Here is a 21,446-nt window from a genome sequence, read left to right on the forward strand (position 1 = left end):
TTTGTATAACACCGATACCTGGGCGCCCCTCAGACCAAGGAATTCAGGATATCTGGGAGGAGAACCTGGATTGTTAAAAATCTCCCAAGGTCATTCTAATATACATCAGGGTTAAGAATCCCTGTCCTAAGAGAGCTAAGCTTCAGTTTCTTCAACTGCAAGATGAGGAACGGATGGACATCTCTAAGAACCTTTCTACTTCTAGAGTCACTAGAACCATGATGACAGCAGTATAGGGCCAATTGCTACTTTCATCTGGAGTAAGCGGTTGTCACCCCCACTGCCAAATGCTCTCCCAGCTTTCTATGTAAGTGTAGGCTATCAGTGACGCTAGTGAAATGTTTAGGGGTAAGGCTCTAAAGCATACAATTATTTCATATATTTATGAAAATTTATATTTATATTCAGGACAAGGCCTTAAGGCTCTAGAACAGCGGTTTATTAACCTGTGGGTCGCGAGCCCCTTGGGGGTTGAACGACCCTTTCACAGGGGTCGCCTAAGACCATCGGAAAACACATATATAATTACATACTGTTTTTGTGATTAATCACTGCTTTAATTATGTTCAATTTGTAACAATGAAATTAGGGGTCACCACAACATGAGGAACTGTATTAAAGGGTCGCGGCATTAGGAAGGTGAGAACCACTGCTCTAGATTTCCCATGCCATCCTGCTCTCTTTCTGTCATCTTGGCAGGTCAATCATAGTTATTTGATGACAACCTATTGCTCCAGACTATTTTAGTGCTACCCTTTACATCAGTGGTCACCAACCTTTCGGACCTCACGGACCACCAATGGTCCTCGGACCACTGGTTGGTGACCGCTGCTCTTCATCATCACATCAAAAAGTCTTTAGAAAATGTTTATAACCTTTGACCCAGAATTCCTCTTATTGAAATTTATTCTAAGGAAGCAAAGAGAAAGCTGAAAAAGCTTTATGAAAAGAGAAGTTCATTGCAGTATTATTTATTACAGTGGGAAATTGGAAACCACTCATATGTCCAACAGTAGGGGAATGATTTAGTAAACTATGTTACAGCCTACTAAGTGGAGAAATGGCTATTACAAATTATATTTATATACATTTTTAAATACTGTGGAAAAATAGTAACATGTGTGATAATGCTGGAAAAAAATGTAGGGTACAAAATTACATAGAGTTAGTCTATGACTTACATAGAGTTGAATAATCTTAACTATGTACTTATTTTAATACATAGAAAAAATACTATTATGCAAAAGTTAAAATATCTAAAATTATTTTTACCATCAACCCAATTCTAAATGTTTGAAGAACAGAATATAAAAGTGGTTGTGAAATAGGCCCCATCCAGAGAAATTTTATATCTGGCCTGGGCCTCCAAACCTGAATAGACAAGGAGTTATAAACAGCAGAGTAGAAACATGAAACCACAGGTCAAGTGGTTCTTTTAGGTGTGGGAAGCAAAGATAAATTTAAAATTAGAGTCACTATAAGGAAAGACAAACTAAGAAAACCCAAAGGCCCAAATCAACTCTAACCTAGGAGGAAAGGGGATTGACAAGTGAGTTAATTTATGACAAGCAAGGTTGCCATTTTCAAACTGTTTTCATAGTTGTTGCCTCATAGGATCCTCGTAAGCTTGGGAGGTGGGTAGGAAGCTAGTGTCGGCATTGGTCCCATTTCACAGGAGAGGAATGAGCCTGGAAGGCGGAGTGTCTGACTTGGTGTGACGAGTGTGGTCAAGGCCCAAGCCCCCTTCGCTCCTGCCACTGTCCCGCCAAGACTGAGGCTGGCAGCTTTGGGGATGAGGTGGTACCTCTGCTGGCCGGGTATGCTCAGGGTTACAGACCGTCCATGCAAGTGACAGACCACACGTCCAAGGAACTCGCAAGCCGGGAACCAGCTCATGTATGTGTTCAGCAGCCTGAAGCCACAGCACCTATGGCAGGGTCTCTCAGGGACACATGCCCTTGTCCAGGGTCTGCTGAATGCTGGTCAGGGCTCTGTGCCTGCGGCCAAGGCCCTCCCTGCACCCCGGGTCCCAGAGGGCCTCCCCATCCTGGTGCAGCCTTGGGCATTGGAGAGGCAGGGAGAGCTTAAGCGCCTTGGAGCCCACGCAGCTGGCCTGCAGGCCTCGGCCTTGCCTAGTGCCTGTGCCCTGTGCTTGGGTGTTTGGTGTTCCCTGTCTTTCTTACAAATTGAACCTGTTCTTTTGCCAACAACAGTTTGCTCAGTGATCTGAGCAGCATCCGGGAGATTGCAGGTGGGCTCTGGGCTGTGGGGTGGGTAAGAGGCCACGCGTTCAGGAAGACAGGAGGTTCTGGAGTCGCTCTGGTGACTTGGGCTGAGCCCCAGGTTCTGCCCTTGACCCTGAAGGTTCCTGAAACTTCTTTAGGCTGAGTTTAATAATGAAGGGTGTGCTGGGCCGCAGTTCAGTGACCATCTGAATTTTAACCGTCTGAAAGCTGCCTTACCCTTAAGAAGTGAATGCATTTAGTGATGAGAATGCATTTAGGAAGACTATGGCGATTCTTCAGTTAACTCCTGTCTCACCCTGCTTCTTTGAAATTCAAAACAGGCCCCCTTTTTGCTATTGTTAACTTCAGAAACCCAAGCAAGCTATTCCAGTTTTTGTTTGAAATATAAGTGAATCAAATGTTGAGGTTTTGTTTTTTAAGATTTGAAAATCTCCTTGGAATTTGCACCAATGCCTTTCACCTCAACACCTTTTTTGTTCAAATAGAAGCACAAAATTTCAATTCCCTTTCCTTCCATAGGCTGCACTTCAGATGTCCGGCCTACACAGCAAATTGTTCACTGTTAAACATACTCCTATTAGAGAGCTAGTAAAAGGTGCTCTCCAGCAATGTTTCTCTCTGCATTTAAGGGGCAGGGCCGTTAGCTGTTGCCCAATCAGCAATGGTAATATACAAGGTGCTAAAGTTTTCCTTCTCAGGAGGTAACATTCTCTTCTGGACTGGGTTACTCTGGTGCTCAGTAGAGCTGTTTTCTCAGATCACGTATCCCGTGTCATTTGAAGAAATGGTCAAACGAAGAACAACCTTACATTCTCTGTAAAACTGCCATAGACATTCATTACATTGCTTAATGTTCAAAACAAAACAAAACAACAACAAAAAAACCTTGCAGATAATTTCCACCTGGACTTCAGTGCTAGGATAAAGTCTGGCTGTGCTTTTTTTTTTTTTTTTTTTTTTTTTTTTTTACTTTTCAATCCATGAAAACAAAAATGCATTGTGTGGTTCTTTTGCCTCCACTGCCAGGAGCCTCCGAGTTCTATTTTCTGCTCAGTGTCTAGGATCCCTCCTAGCCTAGGTGTAGATCAGTTAGCATTCTCTACCTCTAGTTTTCCCCAACCACCCCCAGAGTTTTCTTTCTCTGATTTACTTACCCCATCTTCGCTTAAAGTGCCTCTATCTCCTTTAATGACCCCCCTCAAAACTCCCCAGAAGTGAGTGCATATAAAAATTAGCTATTCTGGATTCTCTAAAAACGTCTTAAACAGCATATGCAATCATTTTTAGCTTTGGGTGCGTTTTACTTGCAAGACTCCCAAAAGCCTACCCGGGAATTGTGCACAAGCACGGCGAGCTGGGCTCTGCCCGTCTCCCTCCCCTCAAGAAAGCCCATCTAGTCTAATGTATGACTGTGGTGAGTGAGTCACTCAGGAGCTTCAGGACTTTTTCATTAGTAACAACTGACTCGCAGCACGCCCCACGGCTGTGGGCGCCCCACCCAGCACCCGGACCCTTGGTGCGGGCAGCTGCTCTGGGAGATGCTGGGACACCACAGCGGGTGAATCAGGCCGTCTGTTCCCTCCAGGAGCAGCACACATTTCCTTCATTTCAAGCGTCCGGAGCGTCCCACTCATTGTTCAACAGAGCCTAACAGCTGCGCTTCCTTCCATACAGCAGGAAGACTTTCTCATTTCCCCAGAATGTATGTGTTCAGTCAAACGTGTCTGCCAATGGTGAGGAAAATGGTGCTTGCAGTCGCTCGAGAAGCAACCGGGAAAAACTCTTTGGGGTTCTGAGGACTGTGAGAGGAAAGGCTGAGGGAGAAGAGGAAGACAGTGAACATTTCTTGCACCTCAGCCTTGTGTCAGGCACTGGGCCAAAGACCTGCCTCATTTATTGTCAGCCTTCCCAGCAGGCATCTGAGGTAGACGCAGTTACACCCACCTTCCAGATGAGAAGACAGGCTCCGGAGGCCTAAAGGACTTGCTCACGTTACATCACTATGAAATGGTGGATCCTGGAAACCAACCCAGTTTCATAGATGGTGGGACTCAGTCCATGCCCACCCCAAGTACTGCTCACAGAGTGCAAAGCTGTTAATAGGCTCCCAGGAACTGAGCACACAGGGCCCTCTAGGGTAGGCCTCATACAGGGACTCTGAAACCAGGGTGCCCGGGTTCAAATCCCAGCCCTGTCACTAGGGACATGACCTTGGACAAGTTACTTAACTTCACTGGGCACCTGTTTCGTACCTTTATAAAGTGGGGAAAGCTGTAAGGAACAAATTAGTTAATCCTGGGACAGCATCAGTATTCAACAAGTGGGAACTCTCATTCTCCAGTTATACCCCAATGTTGTGTTATTACAGGACAGGAAATGCTGCTTTCTTGCCCAAATGGTGGTTTTTTAATGTCTGTCACTTAGAAATCATTCACGTAGAATAGTAGACCTGATGCTGGGCTCATCTTTGGGACCTCCTAGGGAATTTAAAAAAATATTGATGCTGTGCCCCCCTCTAGAGATTGTAATTCAATGGTTTGGGGAGTAGTCTAGGCATGGGGGGGGTGCAGGGAAGAGACTCTTTTTTAAAAATATATATTTTATTAATTTTTTTACAGAGAGGAAGGGAGAGGGATAGAGAGTTAGAAACATCAATGAGAGAGAAACATCGATCAGCTGCCTCCTCCCCACTGGGTATGTGCCCGCAACCAAGGTACATGCCCTTGACCAGAATTGAACCTGGGACCCCTGAGTCCGTAGGCCGACGCTCTATCCACTGAGCCAAACCGGTTAGAGCAGGAAGAGACTCTTAGTGGTTCTCAAAGTGTGGTCCCTGGACCACAGCCCAGTATAACCACAGGGCTTGCCCCACCCAGGCCTACTGAATCAGATAGTTGGGGAGCACAGCTCAGCAATGTAAGTCCTCTGAGTGACCTGATGTCCATGAAAGTCTAACAAGAACCATTGCTCTGAGGGAAGGCGATGCCCTGCGAGCTCTCTTTATCCTAAAAACAAGGCCCAAGGACTGAGGCGGACCTGGAGCGCTCATCTCTTTGCTTACACTGAACAGTGACCCGCAAGCTGGCTGGTCTCCCCAGAGCCACAGTGTGCTGTGACTCCATCAGCCCGTCCTCTCCAGCCCCAGCAGAGGCAGGTCCTCATCAGAAGTCTCTTCACCAGATGGTGAAGCACATCAAGCGTAGATAGCCCAAGTTGTATATTTCACGATGAGGATCAGGAAACCATCAACCAAAATATTGAATTCCTCGAGCCCATGTTATCCAGACTCAGAACGGCCCCGCCGCAGACCGGCAGACACTGAAACCGCCTCTCCTCTCTCTGTTCCCACAGGGTGGGCACAGCTCTCCCTTGCCTTAGTGCAGTGATGGCCAACCTATGACACGCGTGTCGGAGGCGACACGCGAACTCATTTTTTTTGGTTAATTTTTCTTTGTTAAATGGCATTTAAATATATAAAATAAACATCAAAAATATAAATCTTTGTTTTGCTATGGTTGCAAATATCAACAAATTTCCATATGTGACACAGCAGTTAGGGTTTTACAAAATGCTGACACGCCGAGCTCAAAAGGTTCGCCATCACTGCCTTAGCGCCTCTCCTCTTTCTCTGCTCCCACCATTTGGCTCCCTTTCCCATAATCATCAGCCTTTCTCTTGTCCTGATATGACTTAGGAAGTCTTAGTTGGGTCATCCAGCCATAGAGCCACTCCATCCCTTGTGGTGACCACCTGACTGTGCTCTGAGCCCTGATGTGGCACTCTGACCCTCTCACACGTGGCTGTCTAGTTCCCTCTTTTCCTGATACAGCAACTCTCCCAAGTGCTGCAATTCCTCAGCACTTGTGTCTCATGCCTGCTCCCTTGGCCACCATCAGTCTCTTTTGAAAAGAAGACCTTCTTGCTTTAGACATTTGCCTTCAATGTTTCTCCAGCTTTTGTGGCACGTGTGGCCAGTTGTTTCTGCAATGTCATGTCATGTATCTTTCACCGTCTGATTCAAGAGAAATACCACTGCAACTTCTAGTGAAACTAATGCCAGCTGTGTGTTTTGGGTGTGGTGACTTTGCACAGGAAAAAGCACCCATGGTCTCCTCATGCCCCTGGGAAATGTACAGCAAAACTTTGCCATTTAAAAAAAAAACAAAAAACAGCTCATTTGCTTCTAGATGACTCCGCCTCAGCTTTAAGCAAGTGGACAGAATCATCAAAGCAAGAGAAAAGGACAACGGGGCAGCGGCAAATGCCCAAGGAAGGAAGCAGAAGAGAGAAGGAGAGAGTGAGCTACAGGGAGGGAGCGAGGAGGGGGCAGGAGGGTAGACAGAGCCAAAGATTCGAAACTCTAGGCTGAGGGGAAGCCCCTCAGACAGCTATTAAACTTGGCCTTGGCAATGAAGGCAAAAAGGGAAACATGACACATTCCATTGCTCTGGAGCAGGATGATAAGGGGGCCTTTCCTGTTGCTACGGAATGTCAGCTGAGGACTAGGGGTATTATGTGGCCCCTGCGCATTCTAAGGAGGGGGCCAGGCCATCCACACAGAGCTTGCTAAGCAGTGATCAATAAAACCCAGCCCGGCGGCCCTGTGCCCATCACCTGCCACAGGGTGTGGAGAGGAGGGGCGGAGACTGAGGAGGAGGAGGAGAGCGGGGGACTTCTTTGAGGAGAGCTGTCAATGCGCTGAGAATGGGGAGGGCACTTCCAGCGAACCACTGGGACCAGGCGGGATATCTCCCAGGAGGAGAGGAACACCTCACCTCCCAGCTGGGCAGAGCTGTGGAACTGGTCCCACGCCATCGCAGGACTGAGACAGGATGTGGGGAGAGGCTTCTTAGGAGGGCTTGACCTGTGTCCCCGGGAACTTAGGGAAACAGAGGCCGGAGCGCGACTGCAATGAGGTCTGCAATGTGACCTGAAATGCTCCAACATAGCCAGGGTGATGCCATGAGTGTCTACCCTTCCCCATGCTCCAGAGGCAGCGGCCTCCCACTGACCATCCAATGGCAGAAGAGGACTAGGATGGTTCAGAACACTGACACTTACCTGGAAAAATCCAAAGGTGGGACTCGGGCTGGAGCTGCCTGGGACAGGAGAGTGAAGAGGCTGGGTGAGCAGGGCGGGCAGAGCAAAGAGGTGCCTCCATCAGGGGTCAGACGGAGGCTGTGGAAGGTGTCACCGTGAAAGAGACCCCACCCAAGAAGATGGAGTGAGGTGCTCCTAACAGAAAGTTGGCTTTTTTACGGGGTGCGCTGTGGTGGAGGAGCTGAAGGAAGAGCTTGTAGGAGGCAGCCAGTAGTTGGGACACCTTGGTGGACAATTGTGTGGTTGGAGATCTCCCAAATCCTCCATGAGTAAGGAGCTATCCCTAGGGCATCTACCCCACTCGGAATCGGTCCGATCTGCCCCTTCCCGCCCCACCTTGGAGGAGCCAGAGCCTGCAGAGTGAGTGCAGAGGAGTGGGAGAATCAGGTAGGAAACTGGCCAAGAAGCTGACCGCCTTTCTCCCCAGCACACCCTCTGCTCTTCTGCATGGTTCAGAGTCTTATTCGGGCCCAAACTAGGGTGGAGAAGCTTTATATTCAACTAGGCCCAGTGAACGAAATTCGTGCACAGGGGTTCCCTCCGCCAGGCTGGCGATCAGGGCTGATCAGGGCCATTTCGCTCAGTCCCAATCAGAGTTGATCGGGGCCCGTGACTGGGGAGGGACCACAGGAGGGACCACAGTAGGGCTCCAGGGTGTGTCTGGCCCCGTCTCACCCAGTCCTGATCAGCGGACCCCAGCAGCAAGCTAACCTACCCGTTGGAGCATCTACCCCCTGGTGGTCAGTGCACGTCCTAGTGACCGGTCAGTCCACTGGTCGGTTGGACACTTAGCATATTAGGCTTTTATATATATAGATGAGAGACTAAAGCTTTGCTGTGAGACTAGACTGGACTTTCCATACCTAAAAGTGAGATGTCTATTAATACCTGAAAGTGACCAGAAAAACTTTAGGATAGCCTAGCATTTCACCTCCGAACGTGGAAGCATAATCCATCAAAGGGAGCTTAAGAGGTTGGTGATGAGAGAAAAATTCAGTGGTTTAGTTTTTATATCCAACTGAGTCCAAATTGTTCAGCCTCTATAGCTTTTGTTACTGAATGAAGGGACTTGGTATTTTTACCGTGATTTTCAGAATTATTTATTGTTGTATCTCATTAAGTAGAAATCAAGGGGTGGCAAATTCATTTTCAAGCATATTCTTGAAGACCACAAACTAAACAGCAGTGGGAGGGAGAGGTAAGGTGACATGAATTAGTTACCTGGTGCTACCATATTAATACATTACCACAAACTTATTAGACTACAGCTTTGGGGGTCAGAAGTCCAGCACGATCTCAGTGGGCTAAAATGAAGGTGTCAGCAGGGCTTCGTTCCTTCTGGAGGCCCTGGGGAGAACGCTGTTTCCTTACTGTCCCAGCTTCAGGAGCCCTCCTGCATGCCTTGAATCGAGGCCCCCGCCCCGTGTTCAAAGCCAGCAGCAAGCATCTTCAATCTCTCTCTCTCTGCTTCTCCTGCCTCCATCTTTCACTCAGAAGGACCCTTGTGACTGCATAAGACTCCCCCAGATAACCCAGAGCAATCCCGTTAACCTCAAGCTCCTTCACTTACTTTATCTGCAGAGTCCTTTTTTGCCGTGCATAGTGATATATTCACAGGTTCTGGAGACAGGGGGTGGGTATCTGGAGGGGAGAGGGGAGGGGTTGGCATTATTCTGCCTGCCACAGACAGGCCCAAGCACAGGGCTGGGCCTGTGGCTCACCTCTCAGGGAAGCCCAGAGCCCTTGCTGACTGGAGCCAGGTGTCACGGTGGCCTCGAGGAGAGAGGTTCTGCCTACTCTTGGGGGAAGCACATCATCTATTCATACCTGTTTCTTCATCTGTGGAATTACAGAATTGGCAGTGTCTTCCAAATCTAAACCCTCGGCGCCCTTTCTCTTTAGCAAAATAAACATTGGAAGAAATCCGGCTGCTGAGCTCAAGAAACCAAACTGGCTTCGGGTCACACGGGGCTCTGACAGCTGCAGGGAGGAAGGCAGGCAGCCCTCTGCTTTCCCAAAGGCGGGGGCGTCCACAGAAGGCACAGGTGTGCGGTTCCCCGGTTCCCCAGTTCCCCAGTGGGAGGCCTCTCCACGCAGGGCAATGCTCTGCTCTATTTCTTTCTGCTAAATCACCCTTGAAGGCCTTGGGCGATGGTGCCAATCTCAGAAGCAGCTGCTGACTCAGCACTGCCTGAGTGGTCCAGGGAAGCCCCAGTAGAATGAGTAACTGCACCCCGCCCCCCACCTCCCCCTCCCCCCCCACCTCCCCGCCCCGGGGTCTCCTCCTTCAAGTCGGCACACAGACTCCCTCTGATCTCCTTGGAGGCTCTCAGAACAACAGGTCACAGAACATGAAATGGAAGGAGCCTCAGACACCATGTCACAGCCGTCCTTCCCATCATGTGATCTCGAGCTGGTTGTGAGTTTTGTTGGCCCAGCTGTTCTGATACATCGCACTGTTTTCGTGGCCTAGTTCCTTCTCTGGTCTGACCTTAAAATTAAGGTACACTTTCCACCTCAGCCCAATGACCTCGGAGAGACACCCAGGTCCTCAGGAGCCAGCTTTCCCTTCCATTTTCCAGGTCGTGTCATCTACCAGCAAGAGCTCTAGGCCATAAACCAGGACTTCCTGTTCCTGTCCTCTGCGCAGCCAGGGGCCTTCAGCCAGTCACACCATCCTGTGGGGCAACATTGGACTCTATTTCCTCCAAAGTCCCTCCAGTGCCAAGATGAGGGGTGGGAGTAGGTCGCCCTAAAAGTCCTCCTCGGTTCTGAAAGCCCCTCTTCCTCTGGCCCAGAGCTCCTGATGCGGGGTCTGGCTGAGCCTGGGGAAAGCCCTCCTTGGGTCAGCTTTGACCTGTGGTTGCGACTGCCGTGTCTGATCACTTCCCAGGGAGGCACCTGACCCCCAGCCTCGGGGGAACCAGGCATGCGGCCAAGGCTCCTCTCCTTTCCTCAACAGGCTTCCCATCCCTCCTCCCAACCTAGACTAGACCGCCACCTCCACTCACCCGTCTCCTGGGGTTCAGGGGTGGGGCTGTGGAGATGCAGAGACTGAACGGTGACTCTGATTCTTCACCCATGTGACGGGCCTATCATCCCTCCTCTGTGGGGCCTGCCTAACCAGACCAGCACTGGGTCACTGTGTGAGTGGGGAGAGATTCCTGCCTGTTGGTGACCCCGGGGACAGGCCCTGCTCAGTGGGTGGATGTCACCTCTGTCCCCAGAGCATCTGGAACGCCCAGGGGCTCCACCCACGGGGCCCCACCCACCCATCCCCCTGTCCAGGCCTCTGTGTAATGCCATGACTTGGCCTCAGGCCTGGCCACACTTGGCCAACAGCTACTTGCTCCCAGAACCCTCTTGGCTCCTTTGAACCACAAGGCTGCTCTCAGAAAGTACCAACCACCAGGGTGGCTTTCTGCCACATCCATGTCAGAGTCAACTGGCATCTCACGATTCCCCTTGAAAAATGCACAATCTTTTTCTGCTCATCCAGCAAAGGGACAACCTGCCTTTCATTTCTCACACGGGCTTGTGCACCATTCTCATCACTTCTGGGGGACACTGTGTGGACTCGCGACCCATAAGGCCCCGCCCAGACTCCGTCTCCTCATGAGGCGCCCTTCCCCCTGGTGAGCTGAGGGGAGAGAGGCCGATGTTCCTGGGTGCACTGCAGGCCACCAGGCAGCGTGCGGGGTGTCCCCTTGGGAGGCAGGAAAGCCGCCTCCGCGATGGATCGGGTGGTGCTCTGTGCTGTTTTCTTCTGGTCTTTCCTCCCACGCTGCTCCCCTTGCCCAGGCACTGCACGCAGACGGAGCGCCTGCCTCCTCACCCTCCGCACAGGGAATGCCTCCCGTGTGCCTCTGACATCGCTCAGTTCTCCAGGGAGGGAGGGGATGTATGTGTCTTCCACCTACAGGCTCAGCCTGCGGTGGGCCACGCAGACGGAGTGAACAAAGGCATGCCCGGCCCCAGGGAGGCTGGGGGTGGGCCGGCCTGGAATGCGGGGTGGCCTCTGCCAGGATGTGGAAGGGCTGCGCGGCATTGCCCACATGGTCAAGGGTAGGTCGGGCCGCCCGGTCCTGCCCTGGTCTGCTCGGAGGATCCAGCTCGGCTGAGGCTCTGAGGGAGAAGCACCGCAGGAAGAGCCAGGACAGTCTGGTCGGCCCGCCTCTGCCTGGGTGACCCCGACCTACAGGACCCTGTTCCTCCCGGCGTGAGCCTGTCCTCTCGTCCGCTGCCCGCCCGCCTGATGGGGGCGGGGTGGGGCTGATGCGAGGCGCAAACACAGCCCTCTCCGAGGAAACGCTGGGAGAAGCACAAGCCTTTTGTGAGTCAGCGGTAGGAGTCCTGGCTCAGTCTTTCCCCACCATCTACCTACCGCCCAGATTTCCCGAGAGCATCTAGTGAGCTGGTGCTGCCCCCGAGCGGCCAAACCTCTCCCCGTAATTCATTTCTCTTACATTTCATTTCAATTACCACCACAAGAAAAATCACATGAATATGTAATAATGAACTTAGCCTGGATTATACCTATTTTTATACCAATGCAGTCATAAAATATAATTTTATTTTTAAATATAATTTTAAATTTATATATTTTAACGGAGGAAGTGGCCCACAAAAGGAGAAGTGTATAATGCAGCCTGGGCCCAGGTGGGAAGTGTGTCCCAGCCGCCCTTGCCCGCCCGGGCTGCTCCTCTGAGCCTGCAGGGAGCCTGGCTGAGGCCTGATGTTTGTCACTTGCTAAGGCTTCCCCCAAAGGGCCCCGTCTTTCCCCCAAGAGGATGGGGACAGGATGGAGGAACAGGTGAGAAACCAAAAGCACTGAACTGCTCTTCAGCCTTTAAGACCTTTACAAATCCCCCAAGGTTTTGGCCTGGAGAGAAATTAGAGTTCCTGCTTATTTAAGTTCATGACAAGTGACCAGTCACTGCTGTGTTGTTGACGCTTTAGGAGAGGCCTCCTGCTTCTGAGGCACACGCTCTCACCGACTGCTACCACAGCAGCTGTCCCTCTTTCCAGATGAGCAGCTTTCCGTTCCAGAGGTCACATGCAGGAGAGAGGGGAACAGCCTGCACCCAGGTAATCTGGCTTCACACCGCACCCCTTCTCCCAGGACATTCTGGTCGTCCCGGGCATTCTTGGAGTTGGACGACCTAGGCCTGCTGATTGAGAAGGAAGAAGGAGGTGCCACTGCGTAATGGTTAGCACTCTGGACTCTGAAAACTCACAATGAGAACAGTCTGCCTGGTGGTGGGGAGAAACACTGCAAAAAAAAAAAAAATTAACAAGCCTTTCCCTTCATACCTGTGGAATAAACAGTCCAGTCAACAGTCATCCTCTAGGCACGGTGAGTAATCCGCTGAGACTCTTGCTCTTTGATCTGGGCAGCTACTTTCTGTTTCCTTTCTCATTGGACAGAGATTCCTACCGAGCCTTCGACATTCCAGATATCCCTTTACCGCCCTGACGGCCTTTCCCCAGGCCCCCGGGGAGCTCCCTTGGAGACTCAGCTTCCTGGTGTTGGGACGGGGATGAACGGTTCCCAGACTGCTGAAGACTCCCCTGCGTGCCCCCTCCGGCTCAGGGCCCTTGCGCCCCCCGTCCTAAGTGGGCAGGATGACGGGCATCCAGAAACTCACTGCAGAACTGAGGAAAACTGGGTCCACCTGTGGCCAGTATCACCTTGCTTTAAAGAAACCAGTGAGCACAACACGGAAAAGCCTGGAGGGTCTGAAAGTGAAGGGGCAACCTGGCTGGTGTGGATCAGTGGTTGGGCATCGACCTAGAAACCAACAGGTCACGGTTAGATTCCTGGTCAGGTTGTGGGCTCGATCCCCAGTAGGGGGCATGCAGGAGGCAGCCGGTCAATGCTCTCTTATCATTGATGTTTCTCTCTCTCTCTTCCTCTCTGAAATCAATAAAATTTATCAAAAGTGGAGGGGCATGTGAACAACTGTGTCACAGAGGCCTGTAGAGACACAGAAAGACAGTTGACGACCCATCACAGACACCGCTGGATCCAGGTGGGGATTTCCTGAGAAGGGCCCCTGACACCCACAGGGCAATGAAGTGACACGCAGGCTTGCTTCTTTATCCATGTGAGGCTGCGCCCAGATCTTTGTCTCTGGGGTGGAACTAAGTCCTTGGGTTCTTACACAGTCTAGGAAGACTCCCATTTCGTCAACACCTCCTGTGTGCAAACCCCTGCCTGGCATGCCTGCGTATGGCCTCCCATTTCACCATTAGGAACACCTGTGAGGTTGGGCTCATTTGTCCTGCTTTACGTATTAGTAAATTGAGGTTAAGCGAGGCGGAGAGATCTGGCCAAGGGCACAGAGCTCCTTAGGAGAGTATGATGTCAGCTCCAGAGGACACTGCGTGTAGCTTACCTGACCCAGGACACGTCTGGGTCCTTTTCTGCTTTGGGCCTGAAGGGAGTCCCTCGGCATGTGAGGTGGGTGCATCTGATCTTCCTGTTGGTTGGATTTACAGATGGAGTGATCACATCACTCAGCTATGCATATGTGTGTGCCTGCACTCATCGTTGGCCTTTGTCCCAGTTTCCTGTCCTCTTCCTCCACCCCACAGGAAGGCCAAGTCATGACTGTGCCAGGCCCTGTGGCCTCATTTGTCTGTCTGCCACAGAGGTCTGGGCAGCTGTGGGGCAACGGACTAAGATAAGAAGGGAGAAAACATGGGCAAGTCAGGCAGGCTTGGGTTTAAACTCCAGCTCTGCCATAGTTTCGGGAAAAACCACCCAGGTTCTAGGATGGGGATGGGGACAAGGAGGTTCAAGTCAGAATGGTGTGGCCTCAGCCAGCATCTGAGTAGAGGGCAGGTGCCAGAGCTAGCTCTCTCTTGAACAGTGGTTCTCAACCTTGGCTGCACATTAAAATCACCTGGGAATCTTTTTAAAGTCCTGATTTCTGGGCCTCATCCTCTGGAAATTCTGTTTCTTTGTTACTAATGTTGTGGCCCCCACCCCATAACAAAGAAACAGAATTTCCGGAGGATGAGGCCCAGACATCAGGATTTTAAAAAGATTCCCAGGTGATTCTAATGTGCAGCCAAGGTTGAGAACCACTGCTCTAGAACATCCAGAGATGAGAAACGGGCCGCTGCTGGTTGCTGGCAACCCTCAGCTCATGGGACACAATGTTGGGGGTCCCAAACAAGACCCAGGTGGCTCCTGTTCCCCCAGTTCTCTCTCACACGCTGGTCTAAAATGCACTGAAAGCTCTGGTCATGAGCTAAACGTAACCACCCCTGGGACAGCACTTTGCAGTGCTAAAGAGAGCAAAATGGAACAGCGAAGAACATGTGTGGAGCCCATTAGAATCAGGCTTTGCACTCGGTCTCATGGCCTCTGTTCTCTCATCTTCAACATATCATTGATAACAACATAGAGGGACAACTGACAGTGTCGGGCTGCTCGATGCAGTTTTTACATAAATTAGCTAATTTATTAGTCAATGCCCACAGTAGCCTGATTCCCATTTTCCCAGGGAGGCGGGCATGTAGGTCAATCACGTGCCCAAGGTCGCATGGAGTGTGAGGAGCAAAGCTGCACTTTGAACTCAGCAGTCAAGTGGCAGCGTCCCTGCTCTTGACCTCTACACCGTTCTTGTTCTTCGGGGGCTGCTGAGGCCTCCCTCTTAGGTATGAGGGCAGGATTGAGAGAGATCATCTAAAGCTCCTGACACCAAGCAAGGACTCAATTAATGCTCTTTCCCTTCCTGGCCTTTTAGACTTGCGAGGAGAGAGCCACAGCCTACCTGTCTCAGCCGAGGTCCGCCTTGCACATATAGGTGCTCGGCCAGAATCTGAGGCATGAACGAAAGGGCAGGTTGTGCTAAGGTGGGCGGCAGGAGGAAGGGGAGCACTGGAAATAGACATGTGTATGTGAGGCCGAGGCCTGAAGCTGTGGCAAGTGCCCGGGCTTCCTGGGGCCAGGCCTGCATGCTCAGGTGCCACTTCACTGGCTGGGGCCGGTTCTAGAATGTTGGCTTCAGCTTCCACCTGCCCTATGTCAGTGTTAGCCTCGGAGCTCACTAAAGGCCTGGGAGCCCCGGATGACTGGAAAGCCACTGGAGAGGAGGAGGCACCTGCACTCCCCCAATACTCCCTAACTCCCCCCCCACCCCACCCCCACACCCACACCCCCCCACACACACTGCTCTAGTGCTGAGAAAGGACCAGGGCTGCTCATTAGGGGTGGCAGTGTGGGGTGGGGTGTGAAGTGTGGGGGGCTGGTATATGGAAATAGGACTGTTCTGTTCCAGGCTTATGATAGCCCAGGCCCATACCCAAGCGGTGGCCACCGCACCCATGCTCTGGCCCAAGTCAACCACTGGCAAATGAAATGTCCCTGAGAACCCGGAACGAGGTGTCTGTAGGGGCAGACAGAGGCCAGCTCCCTTGATGGTCTCCAAGCCATCTTGGCACATTTCAGCCAGAATCTGGCTGCAACAACACAGGCTGGCTGTCTGGGCAGTGGTTATTGAGGTGCATTCACTTCTATTTATCAAGATTACACGGGTCAAGGTCAGGTGTGCTCGGGCCAAAACGAGCAGACCTTGACCGGGCAACATACCAAAGTATTGGTTTCACCGTGTTCTTTCTGAATGTCCCTCCGCTCAATTGATACATGGTGATCAGGATGGATTAAGATGACTAAAATGGCCCGCCACTCCCTACTTTGACTTGATGTCTGTTTATAGGCACCGCCTCATATCCCAGGGAAGGCGAAACAAGGGCGTTTTTCTCAACAAAGTGGAGTCACTGAATCCCAACTGCTTGGATGTTTTGGGAGTGGTGGTTTAAAAATCCTACCCAGAATAATAACAAAAAAAGAGGAAGGAAAAAATAAAAAGAACCCTAGCCAGGTGGCTCAGTTTGTTGGAGTGTTGTCCCAACCAAAATGGTTGTGGGGTCTATCCCCAGTCAGAATGTGTATGGGAGGTAACCAATCAATGTTTCTGTCTCACATCAATGTTTCTCTCTCTCGCTTCCTTTCTCTAAAATTAATTAAAAAAAAAAAACAACAACAACACATATCCTTGGGTGAGGATTAAAGAAACAAACAAAAATGAAAATAATAAAAACAAAAATCCTACCCACTACTTCAGTTTGCTCTGCTCCCTGTAAGTACAGTCACCACCCAAGACTCCAGGACAGATTAATCCACTGCTCTTGTTCTGTTTCTTTCCATGTGACCAGCCAAACTGGGCTTTTTCTTGTGCAAGATCTGCAAAGTATAGTGGAGATCCTGCTTCAATCACAGGCACTTCAGAAGGATTCTGGAAATGGCAAAATGGTCTCTTTGCATCTTCGCATTTGCATTATTCATGAATATTTATGAAGTGCCCACGCCAAGGTTGCTTGCCAGTTCTGAACCCAGATAAGAGGAAAGGTTCTTTATTCTGTTTCAGAGAGGGCTGAGTTGGTAAACTCTGTTTCTCTTAAATTCTGAAAGCCTTCCTTTTCCTGGGGAAAAAAAAAAAAAAGTCATGCTGTTTCTGCAAATGAAAGAGTAAAACTTTTGCTAATGTAGAGAATTTCTTCAGTTATCATTTGGGTTTGCAGGCAGTGCTTGCTTTCTGAAACCCTCAAATTACCTTATTTTTCTGCTCTAAAAATACTTAGTCATTTGAACATTGGTTGAACTCATGACTTGTGGCAACTTGTGAATTCAACAGATGGTTTCATTTTTTCCGACCCATCCTCCCCCTTTCATCCACTCCACCCAAGAACAAATCATTCAGATACTGCGCTGCTGGAATGAGTCAGGAGGGACCTGTCCCTGACCGAGTTCTCTGCTACCCGCAGTCCTGCGCTGTCCCCTCGTGGTGAGGACAGCATGGGCCAGCTCCTGCACTCACCGTCTCTTCCCCCTGTGAGAGCAGGGGCTGCTGGGCTTGTCTCAAGGAGCAAGTGGTAGAAACAGCTTGTGAGGGCCTGAATGACCTCCCGGCCTTGGGCACTGAATGCCAGCTGTGTACTCTCCAGGGCGACATGGCTCTGGGCCGTGGACTTGGCCTTTGCCTGTAGACCCAGGGAAGCAGACAGTCTCAACAAAGGAAGCCAGCCCCTGGGAGCTAGATGCCTGGAAAGGAACATGAACTGCTCCAGGCCTTTGCAGAAACTTGTAGCCAGAGTAGGAGCTCCTGTAGTGGGGGCTGGGTTTTAATCACCTCACTGTTCCCAGAGCCTGGCCCATTGCCAACACTGGGTGAATAGTTTCCATAAAAACTTGTGAAATGGCTCCAATTAGTCTCTGTTAACAGTCATTTGCCGGGCAGTGACTCTTGCGGGTCCCTGGTTAGGATAGGTTAAGATAGGTTACAGAGAGTTTGTATAAAGGCCAGTCTCAGCTCTGATGGGAGTCTAGTTAGAGAAAGGCAGGGATAAGAGATGACACTCGTCAGCCTATGAGTTGTCATTGCTCAAGGAATGACACAGGAACGGGCAGGGAGAGGCACCAGTGTTAGGGGAAAAGGCGAGATCCACTGAGGATGCCACATCAGGGTCAGCTTTTCTGATTGGTGGAAAAGGGGCTGTACCTTTAAGGAAGTGATAACAGTGAAATCAGTCAAGTTCCTCCTACCCTGTGCCAGTGTCCGATATGTATATCACGAATTCTCACAACATTCATGCCAGGGAAGTGTCATCAGTGTCTACCCACAGATGAGGAAACTTAAGCTCAGAAGAGTTAAGCAATTCTGCCCAAGGCCACACAGCACTGAGCAGGAAGACCAGGCTTCTAAAGCAGGTCCATCTAAGTCCAAGACCCATGCTTCTTCCATCACCCCCTGCCAAGGAGGAAAGGGCTCAAACTTTACCAGGTACCATGGAGCTGAATTTGAAGCCACTTCCAAAGCATCTAGGGAGCAAGGGCTCCAGCAGGGAGGAGCTGGGGGGCTCAGGTTGTCTGAGCACAACACTGACGGATGGAGGTGGAGTCACACAGTTACTGGGATCGATTCTCTCTCTCTCTCTCTCTCTCTCTCTCTCTCTCTCTCTCTCTCTCTCTCTCTCCTCATCCTTGGCTGCATTCGAACCTCAGGCCCTTCAATCCCCGGGCTGAAGCTCTATCCACTGAGCCAAACCAATCTTCACTCTTCTGCTCCCTTTTTGTTTTAGGGCCTAAAGCAAAGGGTTTCAATCACCTTTTTTTCCTGGTAGATTCACCTAATACCACTTGTTGACGTTAAACCACTCACATTTGCCTCTTGTTGATCAGTGAGAGAAAATTGGGGAGAAGAGACAGGGAATAAGGTTATGTGTGCCTAGCTCCTTGATAAGCCTTCTGAAACTCTGAAAGAGTAACTGGATAACTCCTTGTGGACTAAAAGGCATTTCTGGTCAGCCTCGGTCTTAAAGAATGGTCTGAGGAGGAATGGACAAGAAAGATTTGGACAGAGCAGTCAGGTGGTGATAGGTAAGAGAGATCATGGTGAACTGAAGTGGTGGGAGCAATAAGATAGAAGGAGTATTGGACAGGTGTGGAAAGTATTTCTAAGGTAGAATTGATAGGTCTTGCTGATGGGTTGAATGATCTTTTACCCTCTCTGCATCCACCCCCTTGGGCATTTAACTTTGAAGTGTCCTCTGCCTCTGTCTCTGGACTTGACCATGTGCCTGGCTTTGGGTAATAGAATGAAGCAGAAGTGCAAGTATGGTGCTTCTAAGTCTACACCTCGAGTGGCCTTGCTCTTTCTTGTGCTTCTGTCATCTCCATGAGGACATTCCTGAGGTAGCTACTGGCATGGAACAGGTACGTGGCAGAGACTTGAAGACTCGTCTAGAATCTAGTGGTTGGCAAACTCATTAGTCAACAGAGCCAAATAGCAACAGTACAACGATTGAAATTTCTTTTGAGAGCCAAATTTTTTAAACTTAAACTATATAGGTAGGTACATTGTTATTAACTTAATTAGGGTACTCTTAAGGCTTAGGAAGAGAGGGGGAAAAAAGAAAAAAGAAAACAAAACAAAACAAAAAAAAAATAAGAGGACAGGGATCCCAGGCTTGGATGTGGGAGGATTGGGTTACCATGGGACTCCAGCAAAGCCATGCTGGTGGATACATAAGGTAGTGAGTAAGTGGATGGGCTCTGGGTTTCAATCCTGGCTCATCTACGTACTAGGTATGTGAAATCAACTCCTCATGGACTTCCCCCCTATCATAGCATTTTAAACAGATGTTAAATGTAATATATATATGAAACAGAACAGCACCTGGAACATAATGCTTATCTTATGTGAAGTAGGGGTTGCTGTCTGTATTTTTCTGTCAGCAGAACTTCAGCAAAGACATGTACCTTTAGAGTTATCAAAGGTTCAAGCCTGGGTTAAGACCTAAATGAGGCCTAAGAGGGAGTGTCTACAGACACTCATGGTCCTTTGGAAACAGACAAATCTTTATTGTATTCAGAATAAGGCTTGCCAGTCAGCTGATGAGAGAGTTAGTGAAAGATCTTCTGTTACATGTAGCTGAACAGTGACCTCTAGTGGCACAAGTACTTGTTATGTCTATCTTGTACTGCAAACTACTAGTAAAAGGCTCTTGTCAGGAGAGAGCAGATTATAGGAGTACTAGAGGCCCGATGCACAAAGATTTGTGCAAGAATAGGCCTTCCTTCCCCTGGCTGCCAGCACCGGTTTCCCTCTGGCACCCGGGATGTGGGCCTTTGCTCTGGCCACCACCTCCCGCCTTTACTCCAGGGCCAGGAGCCACCTCCCGCCTTCACTCTGGGTGGGCTGCCACCATCTTTGTCACATTAATTTGCATATTCCCTCCTTATTGGCTGTGGGCGCTGCCATCTTTGTCGCAAAATGATGGTCAATTTGCATATTCCATCTTTATTAGATAGGATGGGAACTGATCATGCATTGTCCTACACCAAAAGGAAACTACAGCCATGAGGAGCCCTGTACATTGGCAGGGTCATTGCATCCGTCTAAAGACAGTCCTGATGAGAAAGCCCATGGGCTTCTCCTTAGACACTTCTGGAAAACACACCAATGGTGTGAATCTTTTGGAAAGTACCACAAGTGAAGAAGGACATCTCAAAGGATATAGGATGAATGTTCATCTCAAAGGACATAAGACATAGCTTCAAGGGATTCCTTCCCATTGGCTCCACCAACAAAATAAATGCTGAAATATTTAGGGGTAATGTTAACTCAAATGGTTAAAAAAACAAACACACACACACACATATATATATATATATATATATATATATATATATATATATATATATATCCTATATAATAAAGAGCTAATATGCTAATGGTTGTGACACCCTCATGCTGTAATGACCGTTCAGCAGGAGGCTGCATGCATGGCGGGGTGGAGCCACCATGTTGCTTCTAAGATGGGGTGGAAGCGGGGAGGTGCCCAGAGGTGGCGGGACCAGCCTGAGGCGACTTGAGGTACTGAGGGCGGGGCTTGAAGCAGCCAGAGAAGGCCAAAGGGGCCGGGGGCAGGGCCAGGTGTGCTGGAGTTCTGGGTGGAGAGGTTAGGGTGTCAAGGCAGGGCAGCGCGTGGGTGGGTGGGTGGGCGGGTGATTTCACACGCTGGATCAATTAGATAGATAGATTAGATAGATAGATAGATAGATAGATAGATAGATAGATAGATAGATAGATAGATGATAGATAGATATAGATATGAAGCAAGTGTAGCAAAATATTAACTGCTAATGAATCTTAGGTAATGAATATAAGGGTATTGGTTGTGCTACTCTTGCAGTTTCCTCAGAGATTTGACATTTATTAAACTATTAATATTGGGGAAAATAAACTTCCCACAAACAAAAACCAAACAAAAATGTTAAGGTCATGAAAGACAAAGTGAGGAACTATTTCAGATCAAAGGAGACTGACTAAAGGCAACATGTGATTCTAGATTGAAGCCTGGACCAGAAAAGGGCATTAGTAGGAAAATTGGCAGTACATGGAAAAAGCCAATAGATTATAGTTTTGGTCAATATGTTTATTTCTTGACTTGGATAATTACATTGTGGAAATGCAAGTCAATGTCTTTGTTTTTAGGGAGCGTACCCTGACATACTTAGAGGTAATG

At 49.5% G+C, this 21,446-nt stretch overlaps 1 long non-coding RNA gene across 1 annotated transcript; it reads right to left on the reverse strand.

Moving 5' to 3' along the window:
- Window positions 1–10,628: 10,628 nt before the first annotated feature.
- On the reverse strand, window positions 10,629–18,193 carry LOC132230046 (uncharacterized). The gene is made up of 3 exons (XR_009451795.1): window positions 16,472–18,193; window positions 13,745–14,027; window positions 10,629–12,618 (listed from the first exon to the last, which is right to left on the reverse strand). It is a non-coding gene; the product is annotated as an uncharacterized LOC132230046 (long non-coding RNA).
- Between the last annotated feature and the right edge of the window lie 3,253 nt (window positions 18,194–21,446).

Source organism: Myotis daubentonii, chromosome 3, assembly GCF_963259705.1.
Source record: "Myotis daubentonii chromosome 3, mMyoDau2.1, whole genome shotgun sequence".
Lineage (NCBI taxonomy): Eukaryota > Metazoa > Chordata > Mammalia > Chiroptera > Vespertilionidae > Myotis > Myotis daubentonii.